Here is a 26,679-nt window from a genome sequence, read left to right on the forward strand (position 1 = left end):
CATTCTATTGATTCAATTTATTTTTGCCTTCTTCTTGTTTTTACTCTTCTGCCTTAAGGTTTGTATGTGAAAGAGAGGCCTAATAGAGATTCGAGTAAGAAATTAGATTCTTTAAAAAAAAACAAAAACAAAAAAACAAAAACAAGTTTCTGCCTCCTCCCAGCCTCCAATTTCCCTCCCCCTCCTCCCACCCTTCTCCCCCTCCTCCCACCGTTCTCCCCCTCCTCCCACCCTTCTTCCCCTCCCCCTACTCCTCTCCCCCTCGCTCTCCAGTCCAAAGAGCAGTCAGGGTTCCCTGCCCTGTGGAAAGTCCAAGGTCCTCCCCGCTCCGTCCAAATCAAGGAAGGTGAACATCCAAACTGGCTAGGCTCCCACAAAGCCAGCACATTAAGTAGGATCAAATCCCCGTGCCATTGTCCTTGGCTTCTCATCAGCCCTCATTGTTCGCCATGTTCAGAGAGTCCGGTTTTATCCCATGCTTTTTCAGTCACAGTCCAGCTGGCCTTGGTGAGCTCCCAATAGATCAGCCCCATTATCTCAGTAGGTGGGTGCACCCCTCGTGGTCCCGACTTCTTTGCTCGTGTTCTCCCTCCTTCTGCTCCTCATTGGGACCTTGGGAGCTCAGTCCAGTGCTCCAGTGTGGGTCTCTGTCTCTATCTCCATCCATCACCAGATGAAGGTTCTATGATGATATGCAAGATATTCGTCAGTATTGCTATCGAATAGGGTCATTTCAGGTTCCCTATCCTCACCTGCCCAAGGAACTAACTGGGGACATCGCCTTGGGCTCTTGGGAGCCACTCTAGGTTCAAGTCTCTTCCCAACCCTAAAATGGCTCCCTTAACTAAGAATTGTGCTTCCGTGCTCCCCTATCCAACCTTCCTTTATCCAAATCATCCTTTGTCCCCAAGTTCCCCCCATCCTCCCCTTCTCCCTTATCTCTCCCCATCTCCCCTTACCCCCATCCCACCCCACCCCCAAGATCCCAATTTTCTCCCCGGCAATTTTGTCTATTTCCCATAGCCAAGAGGATAACTATATGTTTTTCCTTGGGTTCACCTTCTTACTTAGCTTCTTTAGGTTCACCAAATGGAGATTCTGTGACCCTTATTTATGGCTCAAAACCAATTATGAGTGAGTACATCCCATGTTCATCTCTTTGGGTCTGGGTTACCTCACTCAGTATAGTGTTTTCTATTTCCATCCATTTGCATGCAAAATTTGAGAAGTCACTGTTTTTTTACCACAGCGTAGTACTCTAATGTGTATATATTCCACACTTTCTTCATCCATTCTTCCATTGAAGGGCATCTAGGTTGTTTCCAGGTTCTGGCTATTACAAATAATACTGCTATGAACATAGTTGAACAAATGCTCTTTTCATATGATAGGGCATCTCTTGGGTATATTCCCAGGAGTGGTATTGCTGGGTCGAGGGGTAGGTTGACCCCGAATTTCCTGAGAAACCGAAACACTGATTTCCAAAGTGGTTGCACAAGATTGCATTCCCACCAGCAATGGATGAGGGTGCCTCTTCCTCCACAGCCTCTCCAGCAAAGGCTACCATTGGAGTTTTTTATTTTAGCCATTCTGACAGGTGTAAGATGATATCTCAAAGTTGTTTTGATTTGCATTTCCCTGATCGCTAAGGAGGTTGAGCATGACCTTAAGTGTCTTTTGGCCATTTGAACTACTTCTGTTGAGATTTCTCTGTTCAGTTCAGTGTCCCTTCAGTGCCCCATTTTTTAATTGGGTTAATTAGCATTTTAAAGTCTAGTTTCCTGAGTTCTCTATATATTTTGGAGATCAGACCTTTGTCTGTTGCAGGGTTGGTGAAGATCTTCTCCCAGTCAGTAGGTTGCCTTTTTGTCTTAGTGACAGTGTCCTTTGCTTTACAGAAGCTTCTCAGTTTTAGTAGGTCCCATTTATTCAATGTTGCCCTTAATGTCTGTGCTTCTAGGGTTATACATAGGAAGCGATCTCCTATTCTTGTTCCAAATAACTATTGATATGTATTTTTAAAAACTACTCAAAGCTAAGCAGCTTACAAAAAAATATTATTTTATTTTCTCCTCACTATGTGGATCTTTGTATATGTTATGCTAAGCTCAACCATTGTTCTGCCCATTGTTTCTCATCCAGTAAGACAGTTGAAGTCAACTAGACAAGGACTGCTAGACTGAGATGCAAAGGGGCAGGGAGTCCACACTCCCCTACTGGTCCTTACTGTTGGATGTCAGCTGACCATGCTCCATTCCTATGCTCTTCTAAGTCACTTTTCACATTAATACAATGGTATTTATAGTGGTTTGGAAAAAAATGGTCCCCAAAGGAAATGGCACTACTAGAAGGTATGGCTTTGTTGGAGTAGGTTTGGCCTTTGGGGAGGAAGTGTGTCATTGTGGGAGTGGTCTTTGAGGTTTCCTAAACTACAACTAGACCCAGTGAGACTATTCACTTCCTGTTGCCTGTGGATCAACATGTAGAACTCTCAGCTCCTTCTCCAGAACCTTGCCTGCCTTCATGCTACCATGTCTCCCACCGTGATTATAATGGCCTGAAACTGTAAGCCACCAATTAATTTTTTCTGTTGTTTTTAAAACAAATCTAAATCTTACAATTTCCCAAATAAAGACTCAAGAATCAGATGCTAGGGTGAAAACCTGCAAGATCAGAGAGGTCAAGGAACAACCAGCTGACCTTCCTCCTTAGCCAATATCCCAGAAAAAAGTTTCTTCTCTATCATCCCAAAACAAAAAGGCCACCAAACTCAAAGTCCTTCCTAACTATTTCCTGTGTATTTCTGTATCCATTTCCCTGACTCCCTACTATTCTATATAACTACTTCCTGTCAATTAGTTGTTGGTTCCTCCTCTTGACCTAAGGTTAATTTTATTTAATTAATATAATCTCAGGGTTCACAATGTGATCAAATATCCAGCAACATTTCCCCGTTTTCAACTAATAAAAAGGAAAGGTTTTAACTCTAACACAGTAAAACTATATACAATAAAAACAATTATCAGGTAAGAATTGTAATCACAATATCCAGTCCATTTGTATTTGGCAACTTTGGAGAAAGTACTTTATTATCTGTCCTGTCTTAGGGGAGTCTAAAGTTTTATACCAGAATCACTTTCTATCATTACTTGTATTACATACTAAAAAATATCTTTTTAGAACTTAAACATTTTCTTAGAAAAACAAGTTAAGCTTTTATGTGTCACAACCCTTACAAACTTTACATACATATCTTTGTGAGTTTCCTTTCGGAATTTGGTAACAAAAAAAAACTGTAAAACTATAACTATCTAGTCTTCATTCCTATCAAAGACCTGAAAAGGAGATAATATTACCTTAGTAAACAGGAAGTGCAGACCAAGCAATTTCCAAAGCTATATAAATGATAGAGGCAGCTGGCTGCCTAGATTGTCAGCCAAATTTCCTCTGCAGTGTCGGAGCATCCATCTTCAGTCTACATGCCTAGAATATTTGAAAGACTTTTTTGTGAAGCAGGAATTTTGGAGGGCTGGCATAATTTGTATTAGCAAAGTTCAGCAGTCAACATTTGTGTCCTGCTTGTCCAATTTGGACAGCATACCATCAGCAGTGGAGGAAAGAGCATTTTTTTCCCTATAGCTAAATTCACCCCCTTAGAAGCAAATTCTACTTGAAGGTTCTTTGATGCCCATCATTTTCTTTGTAGTAGATGGTGCTGACAAGAGCAGATGTATCTCACTCTCATGAAAAGTCTTAAGTTATTAAAAACATCTTAAATGCCATATTTGTAGATCTCTGGAGTGTTTGAAGACCATCTAAATTCATCTAAAATATATGTCTGTTTAACCTTGAAAACATATATTACAACTTTGATTGTTTTAGGTGTAGGTGACTGCTACTAACCTGCATTTCTTAATTATCCTAAACAGTTTGTAATAATAGTTTTCAAGTACTAGAACTTTACATTACATTTTTAAATGAGGTGCATAGGTAACATACCTTAGGAGTCTAAACACATATACAGTATGTTGTAACAAAAATAACATTAAATTTGTATCAACATATAAAAATTCATACCAATGCAAAATATTTGATACTATTAGTTGCTTTTAAGTGTAAAAGCAGATCCAGCAATCTATCATTTTGTCCATAATTCCTATATCTCCCCTTTTTTTCTTTTCATCACCTATCTCCTCTCTCCCCCAATACTAGATAGAGAAAGAAGGATAAAGGAAAGAAAAATAAAGAGATCCATGAATCTAACCTCCTTCATTTAGTTTCCTCTCTGACCATGACCATTAAAAACTTGTAACCAACTCTTGTATATGAATACGAGCATCCTTAACCTACCAAATGACAAAAAACACCCATCCCACCTCTTCAGAATGTGGGTTGTGTTCTTAAAATTGCTTTCTGTTGTCTAGGGGTGATGGCATCTTTGGGGTATACTGGGACAATTTGGATGTTGGTCAAGTCCTGGGAGAGCTAGCTGTATCATTTGTTGTCCAATCTCCCTGTGTGATAGGAAAGTGCAGGAATTAACTGAAGTCCTGACTGGAATAGTCTGTGAGACTGGTCCATCTTAATTAGCTGCTTTGAAGTTGTTCTGAATGCAGATTTTTAAGGAAGCAGCAACAAAGACATCTGTGAGGCTAAATCATCTGGGCTACCTTTTTCAATTATGTCTGGTCCTTTTGTTCTGAAAACATACAAACTTTAAAGGTAGCACACATATCTGCATTAACACAAGTCCTGAATATGTGGTGGGCATAAGTCAGCTTGATGATTTTCTGTTTTCTTTTCAATCAGGTTGGACTGCCTAACCAAGCTGTTATGAAGACTCTGTAGCCACCAAAATGTATCATGTCTCATTCAGTCTCAGAGCTATTCCCATGTATTGGGATCATCATATATGTTACCTGTATTGTAGATTTTCTTGATTTGTTCCTTCATGTCTGTAGTCAATATTTTTCAGGAGTTCTCCACAGTCAAATCTGATCTTTATTAATTTTGAAGGAATCTATAGCTTTTCATTTCCTGTGGAAACAAAGGCCTAACCTATTCCCCAATGCAACACATACCCCAGCTTCCATTCGAGGTCAATACATCTTTTAAATATACAGGCTGACTTAGTTCAGAAGTTTTTGTCTATGTTATCCACTGTCTCTCTACAGCAGTTGATTTTTGTTCATTAGCATTTAAAAAATTTAAGGTTATAAAAGACTATATAGGATCCAAATGCTCTGTATTATGGTAATTCTCCTAACATGGCTTATATTTTTAATATTACTTCATTCTCTCTTTAAAATCTTCACTATTACTTTTGAAGTATTTTTTCTGTGACTGTCTATACCCATTTTATTTTCTTCCTTAAGAATGTACACATATTTTCAAGCATACTGTACCTGTTCAGAGGTTTTCTCCATCTGAACCTGACTTTCTGCACCCCATAGATCTGGGGAAATGCTCCTTTGTAGAATCCTTGTGTGGCTCTGCTTCGCATATGGTGTTATCAATTGTCTCTACCCCTTGAATCAGGCCAGCAGGCTACTCAATTGGCTCTGGGCTGCAGTCCTGCTTACCCTTCCCAGAGAGCTGAGCCTCACCCATGGGCACCACTAAGGAACCGAGCCTACCCACTCCAGCTCTGGCAAATTGCTGGAATTGTACTGAGGCAGGCGTTTCTACTATTCTCCCACCTTGAGTTGCACACTTGCTGGTCACATGCTCCAGTCAAGTGCTTAGCTGCACTGCAGGTCCTCTTAATAGATCATTGCCTATGTATTCCCGGAGCACTCAGAACTGTCTGAGACTGTGCTTGTCAGGAAGCCATCTCCAGCTCCTTGTCAGGAACTTTTTCTGTTGTCCTAGGCTTTATGCTTGTATATACACCCCACACATTAGGCACTAAATGTTGATTTTAAACTAAAACTCAGTCTTACAATTTTGCTAATAAAGACTCAAGAGTCAAATGCTGTGGTGAAAGCCTGCAAACTCATAGAGGCCGAGGAACAAACAGCTGACCTTCCTCCTTAGCCAGAATCCCAGAAGATAATAGATAGATGATAGATAGATAGATAGATAGATAGATAGATAGATAGATAGATCTTCTCCTCTACCATTCTAAACCAAAAGACCACCAAACACAAAGTCCCTCCTTATCACTCCATGTGCCTTCCTGACTCATTTTCCTGACTCCCTCTTTTTCTCGTAACTACTTCCTGTCAACTTGTTATCTTTTGATCCAAGGTTGGTTTTATTTAATTAACACAATCTCTGAGCTGGTGGTGTGATCAAATATCCTGCAACACTTCTCCTTTATGAAAGTCACTGTGGTCATGCTGTTTCTTCACAGCAATTGAAACCCTAAAACAGTACTATTCCTAAAAGAAAAACATTAGCATGAAATTTATGGTCAGTGTTTGATCACAGTAATAGCACAAAAAGCTAGGATGAACGGACATCTGAAACAAGGGGAATATCTCTTCAAATGTCAGATAGAACACATAAACTCCAAAAATACCACTGCAAAGCATGACAAACAGAATACTAAGAAAAAACAGCTAAGTAGGAAGAGCATGGTGCAATTGTGGTGAGAAAGTGTTGAACTGATGTGTATTGAGCTGAAAGTTGGGGTGTTTCCTGACATCAATGTGCTTTAGAAAGACTGCAAATACTTGGGGAACATGAAGAAAAGTTAGGTTTATTAAAGTTAATTAAAGAATTTATTAAAGTTTAAAATAAAAAACTTTTTATAATCAAAATTCTCAAGATAGTGATCTATATATAGCTTTAGATTGCTTCTGATTTTTGGGTGCTCACTCTGCATTCTTCAGTATTTAGTTCTGTGTCAAAAATCAGTGTCTCCTGGAGTAGGAACACCTCCAGCCAGTAACCTTTAAGTTACCAACCAACTTGGGTGTGGCCTTTTATACTATAAATGTTGATATAAAACATGTACTTGCTCTCTCTTCTCACTGCTGGATTTGGTTCCTGTTCTTCTTTCCTGAAGAGGGCTGTTTTATCTGTGAATCTATTCCTAAATAAATAATCCTTTATTATACTCAAAAAAAAACCTCTTCCTTATTGTATCTCTAAGTTAGACATTAATGCCCAAATTCCTTAGCATGATATATAAAGTCCCTTCTGATCTGTCCTATGACTGTCTTATTACCTAAAGTTAGAAAGTTAATTTCAGCATTTGTAAAAATAGTGAGGCAGTGTTGACAGTGCTAGGCAGGGTCAGAGTAATAATAGTCACATCTTCAAAAATTCCTCATTCTAAGATGATGTCATTCATCAACCCTACTGAAATCCTTTTTGAATGTGAAAAGAGAGTATATTAATAAATAGGCCAGTATGAAATGCATGGCACCATGCCAGGGAGCATCACACAAGTTTCTCTATATGCTTATGTCTCTACTGCATAGCAAACCTGCCTCATAGTGTGAAAAGGATGTTTGAAAACACAAGGGCTGCTTTGTGTCACCACTGTCTACAAAGACAGTCCTTTTCTTGTAGTATCTCTAGTGTTTTTCCAAACTCATTTTACAATTCTGACAAAAGTGTAGCTCACATAGTTTCCTGCAAGATCTGAATCCTTGTATTAAGGAACATCGTTATAATATGTTATCCCTACCATTCATACAGAATCAGTGAAAATAAGAACCTGAATAAGTGCATTGTGTTCTTTTAATAGGTAACTGAGGGTTTATCTTTATATATCCCCTTTATTAGAGGGAAAGTAAAAGATTTAACTTGTAGACTTCAGGATAGGTATGACATCATTTTTAGCTCTTCACATGTGACAAAAGTCCAAATGTACAAGACAGGAACACACAGTTAATGAACCATGTGTTGTACTAATAGAGAGTAGTCATGGTCTGGGATACTTATAAATAAAAACAATACTCAAACCATTGCTATTTGGCTTCATAGTATGAGCTATTTTAAAAACAAATTATTCTTCTTAGTTATTGTGTCCTCAGGCTTAAATGATGAGCAATCTGGAACTATTGAACATGTGATGAAAATGGGAGACAGAACTCCAGAAAGGACAGAAAGAAAACACAACAGGAAGGCAAACTAACTTCTATTAATTGACAGTTTTTAAAATATCAACTTTGCATACAAATTGCAATTTTTTTTATTCTGCAACTTGAGTTTTTAAACTCTAATAGTAGAGTATACATTCTTATATCTAAAGACTCAAATATTTCGTAGCATGAGATGGTTGATCAGACAACAGTTTCAAAGCTTACTAGCTACCCATTGCCAGCTACTAATTGAAAATTAACTCATCACAAATTCATATCAGATGACTGGGAACTGCCTAAGTCTTCTTTAAAGCATCCTTGCAAGCAAGCTTCTGGCATGAAAATTCAAAATATGTTGGAGAATATTAATAAAATATTGAAAACTTGAAAACAATATTAGAGTATAGAAAAAATCACATGGGAAGATTTTGTTCTGGAAAACAGCTTGAAATGCTTGTTCCTGAACACTCCATGGATGATTTCCATATCCACATCTATACTTACCATGCCGTACAAGGATGAAAGAGGGGAGGAAGGAATGTGAATGTCTGGAACAGAGAAAGAAAGCCTGATGTGCTGAGGGAGTTTGTTTTACAGCATACGTGCTCCAGGTATTAACTCACCCACACACAGGTCACTGAGTGTCTCCCTTAATTATGTATATACGTAGGAAGTCACGAGCAGCCAGACTCAGAGTTTCTTCTCTCTCTCTCTCTCTCTCTCTCTCTCTCTCTCTCTCTCTCTCTCCTCAGGATGCTCCACAGAATCACTGGTGTAAACTTCCGATTAGAAACTACCAAAAGCAGTCACACACCCCTTCATTTGTGTTCTAGTTACTTAGATTTATGCTTTCCTCTCTTCATAACAGCCCAAATCAAGCCAAAATCTGTGGTGTGAATAATGACAATAATTAAAACTCACAGACGAGTAGAGCTGATGTTTGTGTTTATGTAACAACTTTCCATGGAACAGTGATTTTCAAATTGAGTTCTTATCTCATCTATTATAAAATATTGTCATGGGAGAATTGCAGTTTGGAAAGGAGCCTCATTGTGATTAAACTCACTCAGTCCCTTCCTGTAGCATGCTGCAATCATTAGGGCTTCTGAAATCTCTTTTACAGATTATACTGAGGCAAGCTTCAAAATGCCCATCACAGATTGTATGACAAAAGACAGAAATTGAACTAGGGAATCTTTCACAAGTACACAACTATATAATTTGTATGAATTAGGATTCTGACCAATCAGGTAGCATCAGAACTTTATTTTTTTCAATATTGCTTTAGGATCTCAGGTAGAAATAAATTTTCACACATTTCTAAATATGATTCTTGGTTACAACATAATGAAAAATTAGTTTTCCTATTATGACCCATACTTCATGTGGCAGTTAACTGATAATGGCTTTGCCCATGAAAGGAAATAAAGCCACATTTAAATTTCTAACTGTTACTGTACTAATGTTTTTGTTGCCTAAAATATAGATGAAACTGGTTATTTTGCTTTTTGAGATAGGGCTTGTGTAGCCCTTGCTAGCCTCAAACTCCTTATTTATCCAAGGATATCCTTGAGCTCCAAAAATTTTCCAGCTTCCACGTCCCTAGTTTTGGAATTATGGACATGAGCCACTGTGTCTGGCTAGTCTGCGGATCATTAACAAAGCTTTTCAGTTTTATTACATTTTATCATATAGACATAACAAAAAATTGATTATTAAATTTAGCCCATTGAAGAAAAATAAAGAAGTAAAAGTAACATCAAATTTTTACAGCTGAAATATGAGATAAACTTTTTCAGTCTTTTAGAATTTATTAAATTCTCATTCATTTACCAAAAATAAAAACATCAAATAACGAAAGCAAACACATAGAATTTACAATTAAGTTGACTGACACAAAACAGATACTCTCATTGATCTTAATTAAAAATCTAATAAATAATTCTATAACGAATTTGAGAGTTTAAAAGCACATAATAGAAAAAATATACTAAAAATGGTAAACAGTATTCTCAAAAAGTCATGATAAGGTGTAAAATTTGGTTCTTAAATTCAAGAACCCAACATCTATGTCCTTTTCCTCAATGACACACAGTTAGCCTGTGTCCCCACTCCCATTGGAGTTATAGTAGCCATGTACCCAAATCTTTACCCTTAAAGTGTGATCCATAGATGCACATCTGCCATGTCAACCAGGCTGTGTGTTCACACCATCCTATGCTCAATCCCCACTCCATCCATAACTGGCTCCTGAATGGACTTTGTTCTGGCATTTAAAAGAGAATGAACCCTCAATTACAAAGAATATATCTACAAAAGACTAGACAGAAGAGACCAGACTGGATATTTATGTGTGCAAAACTATCTCTGTATGAATGTATTAATACATAAATAGAAATAATTTTGTTAAGACAGTGATATTGTTTAGTTTCTCAGAACAGTTAGCACCACTCATTATTAGAGATATAATAAGTAGAGAGAATTATCAAAATGTTAAGAATGTTCTACCAACACATATGCAAAGGTACTTGAAACAATCTGAAAATGCTCTGTGGGATGTAGCAATGTCAGTTCCCTGGTGTTCCTCTCTGAGCAGTTGTATAAGAGGTTAGTTAACCTCTGGGTACATGAGGAAGAGTACATGGTATTCCCCGTACATTGCTTTGGAAGTACTCATATATGTACAACTATTTCTCATTAATGGGTTTTTAAGACTATTAATTTGTGTGGTAATAAAATGAAATAAGCATCGTATGTGCTGATACACCATGAATATCTATGTACTACATAGACAATGGCAACTGGAAATCCTTATGTCTAATTCTGAGTTTGCAGAAAAGGTGGAAGGTAATACATATAGAAGTATTAGTTGGTAACAATAACTTAATGTTAAAGCAATCATTGTGGTTTAAAAATGTGAAGGTCTATTGAGTTAGCTTAATAAAAAACAAAAGCAAAAAGAGGGAAAATAGCTAGCAATGCCAAATATTTTCCATTTCAATTCACAGCAGACAAGGCTCTCATATAATACACCCTCCCACAAGAGTTGGATATAAATTCACCCATTCCTTTATCAAGAGAAATTATTGAATGCAAAAGCAGAAAAACAACAAAATCACTAGTTCTAATTTAATATTGTTTAGATTGTTTTTAACAAATATCACCTATAACCTTTAGCACTTATTTTTGAAAATAAATGCTGTAGAAAAACCCACATTGTGGTTAGATATACTGTTCTGGGATACTCTTTTGTATGCTGTGAATATGTTTTATTAACATTGGTTAATAAAAAAAAACTGCTTTGGCCTATGACAGGGCAGAATATATGTAGGTGGAAAAACTAAACTGAATGCAGGAAGAAAGAAAGCAGAACCAGAGAGATGCCATGTAGCTACCAAAGGAGAAAAGTGCTGGAATCTTACCGGTAAGTCACAGTCTCATGGCAATACACAGATTAGAAATGGGTCAATTTAAGATATAAGAGCTAGCTCAGAATACTCTTGCCCCATTGGTCAAACAGTGCTGTAATTAATACAGTTGTGTGTGATTATTTGGTCTGAGTGGTCAGGAAACAACAAAGCAGCCTCTAATTATAGATATACTGCATTTTGTGTTTTAGAGAAAGCTGAGATGGGGTCCTAAGGCTTTGACAGTTCTTGTTAATGTTGCCTCAAAGTGTTGTATGGCATATCTTTATGACATGCTGCTTTGATATAAGAAACAATGTGTCACTGAAGGCCACAGCAGGAGTGCCTTTCTCTTATTGCATGCTGTTAGAGAAAGTATGTCAACCTCATGCTTCAGTAAAACAAGAATTCAAAAGTTGAGAAATCATGGCAAGAAAATTCTGAGAATATTGGAGCAGCACAAAAAGTGATAGCTAGATAATCATAAAAATGTAAAAATTTAGCATAGAAATTTGATGTTTCATAACTTTACAGTAGTAAATCCAAGTAAAGGCATTAGTCAGGATGAAGGCTATCTCCACCAGTGATAGGTTAGTCATGCTGATGTTACAGACAGACCCTCCAACATGGGGAGATGAGTCTATAATCACACCCCTGTGTTCACGTTCTTGAAGACCTATACCCCATGTCTAATTATGAGAAAGTATAAATTGAGGATAAGTGCACTTGTCAAAATAATCAATGTCCTCAAAATAAGCCAAGAGAGATTATCACAGGGAAGAATATGGGGGGACATGGTGACTGAGTCTTTGTATATGGGAACCAAAGAAGACATTAAGAAAAACTATTGAGGTCAGGCAGTAGTGACACATACCTTTAATCCCAGCACTCAAGAGACAGAGGCAAGCAGAGCTCTGTGATTCAAGACCAGTCTGGTCTACAGAGTGAGTTCTAGGACAACCAGTACTACAGAGAATCCCTGTCTTGAAAAACCAAACCAAACAAACAAAAAACTGCTGAAATCTAAATGTTTAGCTAAAATTATATGCAATACCTATAAATGTATGTGTATACACACACACACACACACACACACACACACACACACACACACACACTTAAAATTATACCACTAGGACTTTCAGTTCTCCTCAGAAGAACCATAGACTAACAAAAATCACAGTACCGAGCATGAGAAATCTCCTTTAAAATGGTTAGTTGGGGTAACTGTAACAACTATTAACACCAATGAAGACCAGCATGGTAAGATATTCATAAAGGTGCAGTCGGTGGGCCTAGCATGTCTGTAGTAACCAACAGCTCTCTAATTAGACATAAGGCCCACTAAGTATTATAGAAACCATGCCTGGTTCTTGAAACCTGTCCAACTTCCCAGAAATAGTGAGGTCACAGACCTGATGAGAATCTTCTGCCTATCACTACTTCACTAGACCAGCATAATTCCTAGCTGCTTTCTAAATCTTACCTTTATACTCACAGATACATGTTGCTACCATCCCTCGTTAAAAAAATCTTCTACTTTTAGCAAGTGGAGACCATCACAGAAAATCACAATGAAACACAATGTGATCAAAGAATACAGGAAACCTAGTCCCAAAAATACATCCATGTTGGTGGAGGTTTCTGTCCTGCCCAGTCCCACAGTCATTCAGTTCCAAAGAAACACACAGAGGTCTACATTAATCATAAACTGGTTGGCCTATTAGCTCAGGCTTCTTATTAACTCTTACATCCTATATCAACCCATAATTCTTATCTGTGTCAGCCACATAGCTTGGTACTTTTTATCAGTGAGGCATATCATTTTGTTTCCTCTGCATCTGGGTGATGACTACAGACTCAGTCTTTCCTTTTCCCAGAATTCTCCTGTTCTGATTGCTCCACCTATACTTCCTGCCTGGTTGCCCCACCTATACTTTCTTCCTGGCTACTTTAGCCAATCAGCATTTTACTAAAGCAATACAAGTGACAAATCTTTACAGGGTAGAAGACCATTGTTCCACAGAACATCTACTTTCCTAGAAAAAAAATCTTGCATAAACAAGATCCAAGCCATGGTAATGTTGATAAACATGCTAACACAGAAGGGGGATAATCTCAAGGGTCACAGTCTTGGACCTGGGCAAGAAACTGTTGGCAACTGATGGCTGCTCAGAGAGAAAAAGAGTTAGCTTTTCTCAGAGATGAGCCCCCTCCTAATTGATTATCCAGTACAGGGTGGTCATCCCTGAAACCATATACACAAAAATAACAAAACAGGCTCAACAGGTTGTATTTATGTATTTTTCATATACTTATATGCACATGTTTGTGTATACCATAATATGTACACATATACATATAATGTACACATATATACAGTAATGTTCAGAAAAAACTATCAATTTGAGAGTGAAGGCAGACAGGGAAGGAGTTAGAGAAGGGACTCAGGAGGAACAGGGGGAAGAAACAGAAAGAAAGTGATGCCATTATATTTTAACTTTTAAACATATCAAATCTAAGGACTTATATTAAAATTTTCTCAGACAAGCTCTAATCTTTTACTACATGTATAAAATGAAAAAATTTAAAAATATAAAAACCACAGAAAACCATTTTAAAAAGCACCTTTATAATGTAACCTCTTAACTACAAGTAAAGATGGCTGAGTGAAGGGTGCATGGGAACACCCGAGAAAAACTTGGCAAATTTTCTGTAAATATACAACTGAAAAATAAAACAATGTTTAGCCCGAAGATAGTAGGCATGCTGATTAATTTTATGTCAGTTTGACACAAGCCACAGTAATTAGTAAAAAAGGGACCCTCAGTAGGGATAATGCCTCCATACGACTGGTTGGTAAGCAAGTCTGTAGGGTACATTCTTGATTGGGAATTCATGTTGGAGGGTCCACAGTGGACAGTGGCACCCTTGAGTGTGTGGTCCTGGACTGTTGAAGGAAGCAAACTGAGCAAGCCATGGGGAGCAAACAAGTAAGCAGTTTTCCTCCATGTTCTCTGCTTCAACTTCTGCCTCCAGGCTCCACCTTGAGTTTCTACCCTGACTTTCCTTCATGGTGAACTGTAAGTTGTAATGTGAAATAAGTCATGTTTTTCCAAGTTGCTTTAGATAATGTTTATTACAGCAATGAAAGTAAACTAAGGGATTAAAATATTCTCCAATTTTCTGAGTTTTACAAATAATTTTAACAATTAGCATAATAATAGAAAACAAGAGCCTTACTCCCCTTTAAGTGTTTATATTAAATAGCACTGTCATTTGAGGCTTCTTTTTTATCTTAAAAAATCCAACTATTCAATTATGAGAGTATCCATTTTTCTGTTTAAAAATTTTCACAAATAAGAAAAACAAGTACCACTAAAAATTCTCTTAGACAATACTACCTGGAAATATTTCTTTGATCAATTTATACTTTAGAGAGCAGGAATGCAGCATTTCATATTCTGATAAGAAGTCACTCTGAAGCTGGGGAGGTTCTTGTCCTAGTGAAAGAATTGCTGGGCAGTTAGCATTCAAGCATATAGATGAAAGAGTTTAGTGCATTACACTTACTAAAAGAAAGCTCAGATGAAGTTGAGCAAAACAGAATTTGCCTCAAGAATTTAAAAATCATAAAATTTGTTCTGAAGATATTTGATTAAATGCTACTCATAAAATTGATGTGTGATCAAAATGTTAGGTCTAAACCCTTTCATTAAAATCTGGTTCACGTTCAAAAATATATTTGAGTGTCTCCAGTCTTAGCAACCAAGGAGTAACAGTATTTTGAATGCTATTTTAATCTGTTTGGCTGCTGATTCCATCAAAATTTCAAAAGCTGAAGAACTGTAACCCTTTTAGGCAGACCGTGCTGGGTTTCATGTGAAGGTTTTAGCAACTTAATGTCCACAGGCAGGCAGTAAATATTCTGTCTGCCCAGAACTTTACAGTCTCCGCCAAAATTAAAATGCTAGTGTTTATACAGCAGAAAGATGGTTTGATTATAGCTTCTAGCATTACAAGGCAATTCTTTAAAGAATTTCCATAAAAAAATACCTTTAATTATAAAATATAAAAAGCAATGAGATAATTCTTATGAGAATACACACATGACATTGGGGCATTTTAATATCATAATGAGAAACAATAATTAAGACCTGGACTTTCTAAAATTTTCTGCTAAGAATAATTTTGATTTATCCAGTTTAGGTATCTGATGGTAGTAATTTAAATGTTCTAATAAACAAGCCAAAGGGTGGTAAGAAAACTCTTCAAGACCATGGTGCTTCCTTATAAATGAATCTGATTGTAGCAGATGGATAACTCTTGATTAGGTCTTGTTTATTATAAAAGAAATTAGTGCAAAATTTTCCAGTGTCATTAAAGCTGATTAAATACATGTTAACGTTCCTTTCACAGTCAAACAAGCCAATTGTTTTTTATACACATAAAATTTAGCTATTAAATTAATGATCATAATTGATATAGCTTTATATTATTTCTGCTCTTTGTCTATTATGGGGATATTTGATTCCACCACTAACAGAATTTCTTCTCTTCTTTCCTTATACTTCTTGTCTTATTCACAGTGGATAATCTCGAATAATCATCCCATTGAAGAATTCATCACCAGTGTGTAGCAGTAAGATATTAAATATTTTAAACATTTCAGAAGTGTCATTGGTGTGTCTAGATGTCACATCAACATGGGTTCTGATTACTGTGGCTGGGAAGTACGTGTATACACACTGAGTATTGTATATATGCCCAAAGTAGGTCATAATCTTTCTATAAATGGGGTTTGGTTCCAATTACATTTGGTTTTCAAAAGCATTATTAGTTCATAGCCAGGAGCAGAATCTTGTGGTTTGAATATGAAATGTACTGTGTCTAGACAATTGGTCTGCAGCTGTTAGTGCTATTTGAGATGGTTGTAGGACTATTAAGTGGAGTCTGTCTCAAAGAAGGTCATTGGGGTTAGCATTAAGGCTCTATAGCCTTGCTACATGTCCTGGTCACTCTCTGCTTCCTGGTCTACCAAAATGTGAAATGATGAATCCCAGCTGCGTATTTTTCCCATAAACTGAGATATAACCCACAAATTGTAAGCCAAAACAAACCTCTTCCACAAAATAGTACTATATAAGTAATTACACCATTGACACCATACCTCCTGAAATATAGTATACTCAAGAGTGGTTTGAATAGGAATATGTCCTCCACCCCCCATAGACTTATGTGTTTGAAAGCTTGGTCATTAGGAAATTGCACTACTTGCAGGATTAGGAGTCATGGCCTTATTGGAGGAAGCGTGTCACTGAGGGTGGGCTTCAGGATTTTAAATGCTCAAGCTGGACCCAGTGTCACTCTCTTCCTGCTGCCTTTGGATCTGGATGTAGAACTCTCAGCAACTTTTCAGAACCATGTCTGCCTACTTCCTACCATAAGTCAGCCCCAGTTAAAAGTTTTCCTTTATAATTGCGATGGTTATGGTGTCTCTTCACATCAGTAGAACACTGGCTAAGGCATAATCAATTACAGTATTATATAAAAATTAGATGGAAGCAAAGTTGCATCACAATATGAAAATGATATCAGATAGTATGCAATACATAATACAAAATCAGGAGAGCCAGAAATAATAAAAATAGATATAAATGTATTTTGTTCTATGTTTATACTTATTAATTAATAAATATAGAGTATAATGAAGTCATATTTTTAACAATGTATTATTGGCATCACAACATATATAGAGGCAGATACAGAATTATACAAAAAAGAAGAGAGAGCATAAAACTAAACAGTAATTATATAATATATATATATATATATATATATATATATATATATATATATTTTCCAGGACAATTATTATGGATATGAAATTGAGGTGAATAAGATAAAGGATATGTAGCTATACATATAGAATAGTGTTTCCTATGAAGTGTACAAAGACAGAATTCACTAAAATAGGCTTTTCCACCAAGAAAAAGCTAAATTAAGAGCTTATTTTTACAATTGTGTTCAAATTTAACTTTCATTCCCCAAAGGCAACTGAATAATATTTAAGGGTGTCTACCCTTGATTAATTGGCCAGAAGAACCACTAAATTTTAGTCATCTCCAGACTTCATATCCTCTTTGGCAAGTTGGTGCTCCTTACAGAACAGGATAATTTGAATTCTATTACATCTTTTTCTTATGGAGTGATAAACACATCCTGGTCAGGTTTCATCTTGGATCTTTAACATACTATTGATGATTGCACGGTTTTGCTTGTGGTTTGAGAGTCCCATAGCACTGGGAGCCTAATTTGAGATTACTCTTCAAGTTTAAATGATCCCAGCTGCACGTTTTACCTTATTAGGGAAGGTGGCTAAAACATATGCAACCTCAGCAATTCTGGGTGAGTGAAGTCAGTCCTTAAGTTGCATATAGAAAATACTTTGAGCAAAATAGCAATGAATACAGTCCTCCTAACCCCAAATATATATTTTGAATATAAGTGAACATTATCAAATGTCATACATAATCTTCCTTGTTAAATAAACACAGTTCAAGGGTGAAAGCAGAATGTACATTTAGAAATGTTTAAGATAGAGTCTTCCTATGTACCCCTGCATTTATCTCTGTGACAAAACATCTGTGAAAAGAAACTTAAGGAAAAAAAGAAATTATTTTAGCTCACAGTTTAAAAGACTTGGTTTCATGGCAGAGTAGCTTCACTGTTTTTCAACCCAAATGAAAGAAAATATCATGATGACTGGAAAGCAGAGAAATAACAATTTTGGGACAAGGCACCACTATCAAAGGCACATCTCCCCTGATTTCCTCCTTCAAGACCTACTTACTAAGAGCCCAGTTAGCTACAAACTCAAATGAGTTAATACAGTGATAACAACTGAAGCCTTCACAGTCTCGTCTCCTGTCTATTGCCACCATGTGAGGAACAGGCCTTCAATTCATGAGTCTTTAGAGAGCTACTCAATATACAAACTATATCCATGAATAAAGATTATCATCTCTGTACTCCTCAGTTCACTCCAGGCAATTCTGAATCACTGGAAATCTAAATGATAAAATCGTTCTTTACCTTTTCAGCATTAATTTTAAAATGAATTTGTATAATAGAATAAGATCTATACCCAGAGAGCAGTGATGGAGGTGGGTCTTCTATCTTATCTGTTGCTTTCATTGGTTAACTAATAAAGAAAACAGTTTGGCCTGATAGGACAGAAAATTAGGTAGGCGGAGTAGACAGAACAGAATGCTGGGAGAAAGAAGCCGAGTCAGGCAGTTGCCATGATTCTCCCACAGGACACAGATGCAGGTTAAGATCTTCCCAGGTAAGCCACCTCGTGGGCTACACAGAATATTAGAAATGGGTTAGATCCATATGTAACAGCTAGCCAATAAGAGGCTAGAACTAATGGGCCAAATAATGTTTATTTTATTTTTTTTAAATTTATTTATTTATAAAGATTTCTGCCTCCTTTCTGCCACCGCCTCCCATTTCCCTCCTCCTCCCCCGATCAAGTCCCCCTCCCTCATAAGCTCGAAGAGCAATCAGGGTTCCCTGACCTGTGGGAAGTCCAAGAACCACCCACCTCTATCCAGGTCTAGTAAGGTGAGCATCCAAACTGCCTAGGCTTCCCCAAAGCCAGTACGGGCAGTAGGATCAAAAACCCATTGCCATTGTTCTTGAGTTCTCAGTAGTCCTCACTGTTCACTATGTTCAGCAAGTCTGGTTATACAGTTTCCATGTAATTATTTCGGGCATAAGCTAGCCATGCGGGTGGCTGGGTGCCAGGGGCTCAGCCCCGCCGCTCCATATTACAACAGAGCAGATTAACTATTTTCAAATTTTCTGCAAACATATTCATATTAAGACCAAGCAATGTTAATATTCAAACAAGACAGGAATGATGGTATATGTCTGTTGTCCTAGCAACTGAGAAGGTCATTAGTCTAGGCCACCCTTGGTCACACAGTAATAACTTGTCTCAAAAATAAGCAAACTATACATAAGAGGAATATTTCTTTTTATTGTTTTTTTAAATGCCAACCTCAGTTTTCCTTTCTTCCTAATCCCTCCCCAACACCTCTTCTCTGAGCTCCCCATCCAGCCCCCCTTCATTTCTTTTTGGAAAAGGGCAGGCTTCCCATGGATATCAACAAAACATATCATATCAAGTTGCAGTAAGACTAGGCACCTCTCCTCATTTTAAGGCTAGACAAGGCAAACCAGTATGAGGGTCAGAGAAAGTCCCTGTTCCCACTATTAGGAGTCTCACAAGAAGAGCAAGCTAAACGACTGTGATGTATATGCAGAGGGCCTAGGTCAGTCCCATGCAGGCTCCCTGGTTGTCAGTTTATTCTCTGTGAGCCCCTGTGAGTCCACATTAGTTTATTCTGTGGGTTTTCTTGTGATGTCCTTGACCCCTTTGGTTCCTACAATTCTTCCTCTGTGTCTTCTGCAGGATTCCCCCAGGTCTGCCTACTGTTTGGCTGTGAGTCTCTGCATTTATTTCCATCAGTTGCTGGACAAAGTCTCTCTGCTGATAATTGGGCCGGAGTATGGCAGAATATCATTGGGTATCATTGCATTGGCATTTTTGTTTTGCCAGTCATGTTTGGGTCTAAAAAGGAATATTTCTTGACATCGTAATGGCCATCCCTGACCAACCTGTACCTAATATTGTATTAAATGAGGAGAGACTCAAAGCTTCCCACGAAAATAAGGAAAGAGACAAGGGTGTCCATGTTCCCACCCTTATTCAAAACAATGCTTGAAATCTCAGCTAGAACAAGACAAGAGAAGGAAATAAAAAGTGTATACATAGTAAAGGTGGATGTGAAGGTGCCCTGTTTTGTGCATGACACATACAGAGTAGGCCAGAACCCATCCTGAAACCTCCTGGTCTCATTAAGGTGGGAAGCAATTCAAATACTTGGGGGGGAAAATCAAGACTGTAAGTATATTCTTACTTTTTGTGGACAGAAAAAGAAAAACAAATCTATGCAGTACTAGAATAAATAATTACACTTAGAATGGTAACAAAAACAGCTAATTGAGAAGCCAACTGTACTTCTTTATAGTATCAACTTCCAAATTGATGAATTTATTTATTGACAAAGCATATACTTTTCATGCAGCTATGCTTATAGTAAAATGTTTAAATTGAGTTGTTTAAAAATAGATGCTACATCACATAATTTTTTGGCAAAACTATTTAAAATCTGCCCTTTGGAATTGTCAAAGACCTGGTAGGTAGTTATTAACTAGTCCTTATGTTGAAATATATATATATATATATATATATATATATATATATATATATCCACCCCAGTTAATCAAAATATGTCTTTTAATAAATGTCTCCTCAACCTCCTAAACACATCCCCTGATAACCACCCTTGTGTTCTGTTTCTATGTGCTCAACTTGCTAAACTTGCTAGGGTTTAACTTGTGAGATCATATGATATCTTTTTGTGTGTGTGCCTGATTTATTACACCTGATAGAATATCCTTGAAGGTAAACCAAGTTGTCAGAGATAACAAGATTCCCTTTGTTTTTTTTAAGAACAAAGAATATCCCATTGTATTTATAATTTTAACCATTGTGCTTGCTAGTGTTGTGTCAAGTTAACACAAATTAGAGTCATCAGAGAAGAGAGAATCTCAATTGAGAAAATGTTTCCATAAGATTGTGCTGCAGGCAAACCTGCTGAGCATTTTATTAATTAGCGATCAGTGAGGATAATCGAGCCTATTGTGCGTGGGGCCACCCCTTGGGATAGTGGCCCTAGGTTCTAAATGAAAGCAGTCTGAGCAAGCCATGAGGACCAAGCCAGTAAGCAGAACCCCTTTATGGGTTCTTCATCAGCTCCTGTCTCCTGGTTACTGCCCTGCCTAACTTTTTATCCTAACTTCCTTCAGTGATGAACAGTGATATGAAAGCATAAATAACTAAATCCTTCCCCCAATTGTTTTTTTTCTTCCCCCAATTGTGATGTGTTTCATCACACATAGGTCATGTTGTTTCATCACAGCAGTATTAATATTAACAAAAACAGCCATGAGCAGTTATGATAATTGAATATATATATGCAGCATTGCAAATAATACTGCAATGCTGTGGGACAATGGTGTGTACCCTATCAGGTGTATTTTAAATAAAAGTTGATTGGCCAGAAGACAGGCAGGAAGTATAGGCAGGGCGACCAGGCAGGAAGTGGAGGCAGGGGCAATGAGAATTCTGGGAAGAGGGAAGTTTTAGTCTGCAGTCCCCACCCAGACAGAGAGGAAGTCAGACACAGAGCAAGCAAGATATGACTGCTTGGCCACAAAAGGTACCAAGCCATGTGGCTAGCACAGACAATAATTATGGGCTAATATAAGTTATAAGAGTTAATAAGAAGCTGAGATAATAGGCCAATCAGTTTATAATTAATATAGACCTCTATGTGATTTCTTTAGGACTTAACGACTGCGGGAACCAGGCAGGTCAGAAACCGTAATCAACATTGCAACATTGAATAAAGTACAAATATATCTTTGATACATTAATTAACTTCCTGTGGATAGGTACTAAGTAGTAGGATTACTGCAACATACATCATTTCTATATTTAATTAATTTGAAAAATGTCATATTGTTTTCCAAAATGAATGTGCCCTTTACATTCCAACTAAGTACTTGCAAGGTTTTTCCTTTCTGTACACTCTTACCGATGATTAACATTCATATTATTGATGAAGACAACTCTGACATCATTAGGTGATACTTCATTTTAATTTATTCCCCTACCGATTAATAAAATCACACTTTTACATGTCTGTTGACCATTGTACTTTCTTTGATGAATGTTAATTTAGATAATATGCTCATTTTCTGCTTAGATAATTTGACTTCTTGATACTGAATTAGTTATTCATTCTAACTACTGTTATGGTTTGAATATGTCTTTTCAAAGACTTATGAATGAAATGTGTATTTACTAGCTGGTTCCCCTGTTTTAGGAGGTACTGAAAAACCTTAAAAGGTGGGACCAACAGGTTTTTAATGAAAAAGTAAACAAATATTAACTTCTTCAGTAAAAAAACAGTATGTTCAGACCTGTAGGGAGATGTAGATTTGTATGTGTGTGTGTGAATGAATAAATGTTTCCATCTAATTATTAATCTTGCTAAATTATAGCATAAGAAATTCACAAGCATTAATCTGTTCTTATGAAAATTATTATAAATCTTTCACAGGCATTTTCTTATAATTCTATGATTTTTTTTAAGGAATTGATCCTTTATAAAAAGAGCCTAGGGTCCATATTTTGCTGTAGCCGAACAGGGATTAAGGTATTAATTTAGCACATGAAAATATTCAATGAGGACTGTGAAAATGGATATGTAAACATGCCCTATGACATTTAGGGTGTTAAGGAAATATCAATGAGAAGTATCAACATCTGCCTTCCTGGGATGTTTAATGTGTAAAAGCAAGCAAAGCATACCATTTGAATGACCAAATTTACAACCACATGATAGAGTGCGTCTTTTTCACTTTTATAAAGTGGACAAAATAAACACGTTCTTTTGCTAGATCTGAAATCCAAACGGCTTAATGAGTCAGTTGGTGATCATGTTCTGTGGGTCTTGCAAGTCCTAACCAAACGTCATCAAATAGCTATGGGGAATATCCAGCCACAAGTTTCTCTTCCTCCTAGATTGTGTAAGTTAGAATCCTAGACCAAGTTGAATTTGCATTACCTACAAAATTTATTTAAAATTGATATTTAAATGACCTCACACAAAATCCCTAAAGTAAAACAAAATACCACAAGAATTTTAGTGCTTTCTCCTCCTCAATTCTCTCAGAGTATAGTTTGGAATTAAACTATTTTAGCTAGAATTGTATACTCAATTTAAGAGTGGTCTCATTTACATCATTGAAACATAATAATGTTATTAAACACCGTATTATGATGCAGTTATTTAGTTCTTCGTTTCTATGTTGTTTTTCATCCAGATTCAACTTCTATTTTCTTTCTCTTCCATCTTAACCACAAACCACAATAAATAAAATATAAAATATTTCCTGAACAGATCCTGTATTTTCCTGATTCTGACTTGTTCCTATCTGAGGTTTATCTTCAGGGTTCTTTTTAAGAATATACACGTTTGTAAAGGCTTAATGTGACTTGTAGCCATCTCTGTGAACCTCTTCCTCTTTTCATCCTTCTACCAAGAATACCCTCTCAGTATCATGCAGATATATGTATTACGTATTACCATGTATTACCTTGTATCTCAGTTCCTAGTCAATACAGTGATGGGAAGCCGAAGCACACTTTAAAGTCTAAAGAGTACTCACATCATGTCCCTTGGAGCACCCAACACATCCCAGACACAGAGTATGAATTCTCAAGCTAAAACATTTGTTGTATTAATAGATCTCTATTTTTTTAATCACTGGTTTCTTGTTAACAAAATACTTTTTTAAAAAGTTTGACTATAGAATGATGAAATAGAGTCTAATAATTATCTACCACAAGATTTTCCTTAGAGTTCTTATCTGTGAATATATTTAAATAGACTTTGTATATATTAGGCATGTTTACTTTGAAAATTTATTAATAATTAAAGAGGTTATGAAAAACGTTTCCGGTAAGTAGCAAACTGTAATTAGTATCAGTGTAATAAGATGAAAAGATTAAGATTAAAAACACAATAGATCTCATTTCTGTAAGAAAATGAGCTATGGAACGCAAAAAATAAGATGAAGTAATGTTTCCACAAAAGTGGAAGTGAGTCACAAATAGGAGGCAGCCAATGCTCTCTTCCTCCCCGGCCAGCATCAGCTAGATCGTCCCCATCAAAGTCTTCCCACTGACATGCATCACCAGCAATGTAGGCAGATAAAGTGGTGTGGGGAACAGGTGGAGCATGTGGTAGCGCTTAAAGATTCCGCTGGAGGGCAGGAATTTTAGGAAAGAAATGTATAGTGTTTCATTTAAGGGATAATTACTCCTCTTTTCTCTCTAACATGGCTCAAAAAGATGAGTCCTGCTTCCAATTAGTGGTCCCACCTTCCTGGGGAGTAGCCCCTTAACCTGGTGATTAACAGAACCAACTGGAATGGTTCTTTTATTTTGGGTAGGTTGGGCTGTTAAGTCTCTTCCCAGACCAGAGATTTTAACCAGAATATAGCAAAAAATAATTTTCCCTTACGATAGGCTTTTTCAACTGTTGTTTTATTCACCCCATTTTAAGAGACAATTCTAAAATCATTTAGGAGATGGGCTGAAATTAGAAACTAGATATTCTCATCATGAAAATCTAGAGATCCAATTCCTGAGCAGTTTACCAGAGGAATCATGTCTGGACTGGCGAAACCCCACCCTCATGCATAAGCCTGAGTTGGACTGGAGTAGCCCCACACTAAGCTTTAGGATGGTCCTCGTTGAGAAACCAGTGCTTTATCTGGCATTCCTGACAAGAGACTGTCTTTGAACATTTCCAGAACCACCACATTTGGGGTTCCAGCCCTGGGCCAACTCTCCAGTTTCTAATTCCAGGTCTTACCATTTTCCTTTCTGGAATGGAAACCTTAACTAGCATTATGGAATTGGGGCAATGATCACTCTGACTCCTTTGAGCTAAATGGGGGCACAAAGTATATCCAGCTGATTCCAGCGGACCAATCTTAAAAGACTTCAGGCGTGCATCAGTGGTCCGCCTTCTCTTACAGTCAGGTGTGGGGAGGAAGAGAGGTTTTCCACTGGCACCATGACAGATATATGAGGGGGGACAACAGAGAAGTGTTATTAGCACTGCAAGGCCTAGGCAGGGAACCAGGAAAAATACAGATAGGATATTTTCGAGTACTCCAAGGAAATCTAATAGAATCTCTTGATGGGTTCACTGGGTTCCTCCTCATTTGGCCTCCAAGGATGGACTAAAGACATAATGAACCCAGTGTCTGTCATCAGGCACTCTGATGGCTGGTGGGGTGCCTAGAATCACAGTGGGTAGTCCCTTCCAGATAGCTTCTAGAAAGGCTAGAGAAGAAATTTAACCATCATTAGATGTTAAAGTTAAAACAATAGTGAGTCTGTTTTTCTCAGCTGCCAGTAGGTGCTGCAGCGTTGAACTGAGCCAAGGCCATGATGTCCTGTATCTGGGCAGCATTTCCTTATCAAGAAGAAAGGTCTTACCAGGAAATAGCTGTCTAAACAGCTTATACGAATTTAAGTCTAAAGTATGAGGAGTGTAATCCCTTAAACTATTAAAAAGAAAAGCAAACCAAACAGTTTAATTTGGGGGTTACACTGCCTAATGGGTGTTTAAAACAGGCAGGTAGCCACAGTTAATCTTTTGTTTTATTGTTGAGACTCTGGTCCTCAGCCATCAGCTGGTCTTGGGAGAAGTCTCTGGCTCCTTCCATTTCCAGTTCCTTGGCCTAAGAGAAAATTTCAATTATTGGTCCAAAATTTCTTTTAAACATTTAGTCAAATACAATAAAAGTCTTAAATACAGTTATAAAGGCTTCTTTTAACTGTAAAATAAAAACCAACTTTAGTAGATGTGGACATGGTACACGAAGGGGTGGATTTTCTTTGCCAATGTAGTAACCCAAGCATTTAAGAAGAGAAGCAACTCCAAGAGAGGAAACTAGAGCCTAAAGGGGAGCAATATACTAATTAATAAAAATATACTAAAAGTATAAAGTACGAATAGCTATAGTAAGCATGAATATTATCATTAGACCCCAGGCTTCTCAACACAAACAACAGCAAAAAACTGAACAAAATTATAAAATTTCAAATAATCTCTGCTCTTGAGTTGCAGGTGGTCCTGAAGTGGAGGTGACCCTAACTTACAACTTAGTGGTCATTTCCCAGTAACCTACTTCATCATGTTTAGCATTAGGAATACCATCTGAAGAAACTGCTGCTACAGAATGCATAACGGAAGAGAAAGGGCTGCTTTCTTCTTTTCTCTCCTCATCCTTCAGGTCTATAATCAGGAAAAGCCTGGGGGAACCTGATCCGGTAGGAGAGGAACCCAAGGCAATAGCAAAATGCAGACGAAATGAGTCACGGGCAATGAATAGTCACTTCTCTGTCTGGCATTGGGAAAATAACAGTGTGAGTTCTTCTGAGCTATATCATCAAGACATCCCCTCCAGTTCTACTGGTGTCCCCATACCCATCTTTGAGTCAACGTTGCTATCCA

General features: G+C 37.2%; 1 pseudogene; it reads right to left on the reverse strand.

Moving 5' to 3' along the window:
• LOC121465953 overlaps positions 1 to 26,679 on the reverse strand; it is an 81,544-nt pseudogene that overhangs the window by 32,344 nt on the left and 22,521 nt on the right.

The sequence above is a fragment of the Microtus oregoni genome, unplaced genomic scaffold (assembly GCF_018167655.1).
Source record: "Microtus oregoni isolate MIOR12 unplaced genomic scaffold, Mior012 000032F_ref0000030, whole genome shotgun sequence".
NCBI classification, from domain to species: domain Eukaryota; kingdom Metazoa; phylum Chordata; class Mammalia; order Rodentia; family Cricetidae; genus Microtus; species Microtus oregoni.